Raw genomic sequence first — 5,162 nt, forward strand, 5'->3', positions numbered from 1 at the left:
TGTTTTTATTATTACTTCAATGGTAAAAAAAATGGATAACCTTTTTTAATCAACCACTTAAATTTAGTGCCCTTTCCTGCAAATTGCTTACTAAGTGAATTAGTCCCCTGGCTTGTCATAAATGTGAATAAGATATTTAAAATTGAGGAGAAACTTCAGAGATAAGTCTGACTTGTCTCTACCTGCCTACTTATCTAACAGTTCTCTATGCCCCCATATTTATGCTCTTTGTCTGTCTTTGATTGTTTATACTACTTTTCATTTCAGATCTAGAATTTCTAACTTTTCCTTTTCAGAAGGTTTATTCTTCAGGGTCCATGATACAGTAAGAACTGGGAGACTGGTGTGAGAGTATTGTGTAGGGTTTGGACATCATCTGGAAAGCCTTTTGTGCCCTTGTTCAACTTTTCCCTATAAAAGATCTCATTGGCTTTATTTTCTCAGCAAAATGATAGCAAGTGGTAAGACCCTCGCTATGTGATTCTGATTTATTTTGTCACCGTGAAGGACTTATTAATGTTACCTCACGTCATTTAGTGCTGATACGAGTGTTTGCTGAACTAGTCAGTGCATTTTATTATGGCACCAGTTTTGTGGAAAGCGGCAAGGAGCAAGGAACTTTTTTTTTTTATATGGAGAGTTAATCATATTTCTTTTACATCAAGAAAGCAAACTGAAAAGCTTAAAAATTAAACCAAAAATTGAAAACATATGGCTTTGGGTCTTTACATTTGATTCAGTAAGTATGTATATAAATTATACGTAGGCTCAAAGTAGTCCTTGCCCATTTTTACTTTATGATTACCTTGAGTCGATTCAGTGCCTTGTAAAAGCATACCTATGCTGCAGTCATTCCACAAGTGCAAGGAAATAGAACACATCTTTTGGTCTCCACAAGCTCAAGGATCTTGTCTTCCCTCCAATAAATGTATCATATTGCATTTATGGGCTAATAAAGTCTCAGAGAACAAGATTGCCCTTCTTTTCACAACTTGATCCTTTACAAATTTACAAATGTAACGCTTTAACCTACTTGAACTCCACTCTGGCTCCCCGAGGGAAAAAGATAACCAAAGGAAGGTGTCTGTCTGTTCCCGGTTAGCCTAGCTCAGGGTAGGCAGCCCTGTGCCCCAAGGGTGCTGCTGGCCTCTGCTAGAAGACTGTGAAGACCGAGTTAATGAGGTTAACACACCAAGGTCAAAACAAGAGGACAAAAGGAGAAAGTGGGCACCAAGAGCGTGTACCACAGGGACCTGATACTAGACGGTCAGGTCGCAAGGCAATAGCAAAGACTGTTATCAAGCTGGAAGCCACCTCCCTGAAAACCAAACAGAGATAAAAGCTGGTACATAGGTGACATTCTTCCGAATCTAGGGGACATTCTTAGGCATGGAAGTGTAACTTTCTTTGCGGAGCTTCTGTATTTAGACAGTCTCAGCCATCTCATGGAAAAGAGGGTTGTGAGATTCGTGTAGCTTTGTGAAAGGGTTTGCAATAAAATGTTCTTACTCCTTGAAAGCTCACTTTGGACAAATTTAGTTCAGTTTTTAAAAATAGGAATAGCCTAGAAACAGAAACTCTAAGAAATAAATATAAAAGAAACCAGTATGGTATTGCACACTTGTAATATTATTGAATGCGACCTTGGTTAAACGTGGAAGTTTTTAAATCGAACAATAAAATGTTTTGTCTCTATGACTCAGGGCATTCTGAACTAGAGACAGCAGCACTTGTACATGAAGCAGAGGATAGGTGGAGGAGAGAGAATAGGAGGTAATGTCAGGAGCCAAGGAGCTTTTTTCCCTCACCCTCTGGTTGAAGTAGCCTGGCTCTGTACAGACTCAAAGGTCTGAAAGTTATTCTCCTTTAAGGCCGGACATTTTCTACATTCTTGGGATGTTTGACAGTGGTTCCATTCATGTACTAAATGGCTAATTAAAGCTATTTGCTAAATAACTCCAAAGAATTGCTTGGCTTTCAGTGACAATGACAAAAATACAGACACATACGTTATCTAGGTGATTTCAAGTCAATGCATTTCTATTTGAAATAATTAGCCTGCCCTGTGCAGGTTATCCTCAGTGGAAGGACCCAACAAATGGCATCTTTGAGGCTGAACCACAGTCACCCCACCCACTGGTGTTTTTAATGGGGCAGACCTCTCATTCCTAGTGGTTAACAGCCCACCACTCTGTCTTCTCAGAGGAAACACAGACACACACAATCGCCACCGAGGGCGGGAGGAGAGCCCTTTTTCATCTACTCATCTTCAAAGTAGACCATTGGAAACACTCAGCTACCTTTGTGTTCATGTCTTCCATTTTTAAAAAAAACAATTCAGAGTCTTTTGGAAAGAAGTAATTTTAATGAAAATGATAATAGCTTTGCGGGTCTTTAGGTGAATATGGGACCCTCGGGGAAATGACAGTGTACAAAATCCTTGGTTGCTCACATTTTAATACAGGTGAAAAATCAAATGACATGGCTTTTGGGGGTAGCCTCAAAGAATCTGAGGGAGTCAGTGTGAAGGTGGTCTGTGGAAGTGAGGAAGGGCAGATAAGGAAACACTGAAAGGTCACAGTTTGTGGAGAACACTCTCAGGAAAACAGGCATCCCTCCCCTCTTTTCCATCCTGTGATATAAGAGATAGTTAAAAAAAAACCCAAAACATAGATGGGGAATCTCCTCTACCATCTCCTGAATCACTGCCATAGTCCATAGAGCCCAGGGTGGAAACCCCCACCTTTGATTAACACATGCTAACTAAAATACACTATGTTGTGGAACTGAAATGCCAGTTGGTCTTTGCTTCATAAATGTTGCTGGAGTCTCGTCCTTGTTTCTGATGCAGTTTTGAGACACCACAATTTTATATATATACATGCATTCAAACGTAAGAGAAAAGCTTGCCAGCGGAAAAATCTGTTTGCAGTGGTAACATGCCCGCCTGAACATTTTGGGAAATATTTGCTTACTCTTCACAACAAATATTTGGCTGAGTAACTGAGCCTTCAGTAACAGCTAAAAGTCTGTAGTGGAGGTGTCGCTACTGTAGGAGCAGTAAACATTTCAGTGCAGGCCCACACAACATCAAGCTGCTCTTTTGTGCTGGGAGGTGCAGAAGTACAAGAGGCATTTCTGGAATTGTTTCAGCATTTTTAGAGAGAAGAAAGAAAGAATTGTGCAAGATTGTAAGTCCAAACATGTGTCACGTCAAAGACATACTTTTAAGTCCTAAAGGAAAAATTAAATTGCCCCAAAGCTCTATGAAGCAAAATGGCTATGCCCTGTCTTCTTTGGAGGCATTATTCTACAGTAGCAAAACAAAATAAAGATTTAATTTTTTAAAGTGAAGATTGATTGATTGGAGGCCAGGTCTTCCTATGTAGCCCAAACTGGCCTTGAACTCATGGAGATCACCCTGCTTCAGCCTCCTGAGTACTGGGATTACAGATATGTGCCACCATGCCTGGCAAAAATGAAGCTTTTTAAATCAGCTAATATTGATCCAATAATCAGCGGGGGAGCAAATACCTCTTTTACAGAGACCTGGGTTTGAATTCCCACTCCTCTACTCATTAGTTTTGTGATCTTAGACAAGTTTTTAACTTATTTGAGCTTCCAGTTCCAAATGAGAGTGATAACATAATACAACTTATTTCAAACTCTCAGTGAAGGGGCAGGATAAACACAAATTGGCTTTATTTTTTCCAGTTACTACTTCTTGCACTGTTCAGGTGGGGGGTGATCTACCTTTCTGGCTCAAGAACTAAAATCTTTATAATTTTTTATCCCTGTATTATACAGTTCTGAGACAGGAATACTTTTCTCTATGTTCAACAGGACTGAGACCAAGCAAAATAGTCTGGTTGCTTGGTCCAGAAAATACTTTTTTCTAGACGATAATGCAGTGTACTATAAGCCAAAAATGAGTTGTTTTGGAAGATAAGTTCTTCAACCAACTGATTAAAGCTGGCAACTTGCTCAAAAGATTCACTTCAGGATCCCAGCCTATATTTGTTTGTATGCAGAGCTATTACATGACTCAAGGCCGAGTCTCACCCAGTGATTCCATGCCTGCCTTGCAATTACCATTTTAAAATCACCAACCCAGGCCCTGATTTCTCCACTTGGAGGAACAGCTAAGGCTTCATCAAGATGGTGTTCTCAAATTGGTTGGGATTCCTCGCCTGTGATCCCAGCAGTCAGGAGGCTGAGGCAGGAGGATCACTCGGAGTTCAAGTTGGAGGCAAGCCTGGATTACATTATGGGTTCAAGGCCAGCCTGAACTATAGAGGGAAACCTTGCCTCAAAAACAAACAAACAAACAAACAAGGCATTCTCTTATTGTAGTTGGCTTGATCTTTTAACTTTCTTGCTTCAAGTTAAAAGAGAATTAATGGTCAACATACCCTTAAAATGTCTTCAGCATGTTCCGCTATGGTTTGGGCATGTGAATTAAAAATACACAAATCTGTCCTGACTTATACAGTTCAATTTATATCCTTTTTTAAAGCACTCACTCAACTTTACCTCAGCCTGAAAGTGAGGCCAAGGAGACAGGAGGGGAAGGGTGTGTGGCTTGAGGTGCCCCACCCGCTCTGAAATCCCAACAGCCCCAGGGGGAGATGATCTTCTTGGGCCATTAGCCAGCAGGTGAGGGATTCTTTGTCATCCCGCTTGTTCTGGCTGCTTCTGTGAGTCCTTCTTTCCACTAAGATGGCGGCCCTCTATAGGCTACGGATATGGCCTTCTCTGGGCACAGCCAGCATCACCGATGTCCCCCTGAGAAATTACCCTCTCCATTAGTTCCTGCCTCCAAAATCCTTTCTTGGTGCATTGTTGGCCTGTTTTGCCAACCCTTCGAAACTCTGCTCCTTTATTGAAGGCCATAGGCACCACTGAGGTGAGGATAATAATAAAACATTATAGTGGGAATTAAATGCACTACCAAAATGCGTTACAATGACAAAGACTTATCATTTTCAATTGTCCCTATGACAAGTAATCCATGGTGTTGGTTACACTGCCTTTGTAATTAAGAATGAAACTGGGCCGGTGATTTAGCTCAGTGGCACCGCGACTGCCTCTCAAATGCAAAGTCCTGGGTTCAATCCAGGCACCAAAAAAAAAAAAAAAAAAAAAAAAAAAAAAAAAAAAAG

The sequence above is a fragment of the Fukomys damarensis genome, unplaced genomic scaffold, assembly GCF_012274545.1.
Source record: "Fukomys damarensis isolate Sample0158 unplaced genomic scaffold, DMR_v1.0_HiC HiC_scaffold_8, whole genome shotgun sequence".
NCBI lineage: Eukaryota > Metazoa > Chordata > Mammalia > Rodentia > Bathyergidae > Fukomys > Fukomys damarensis.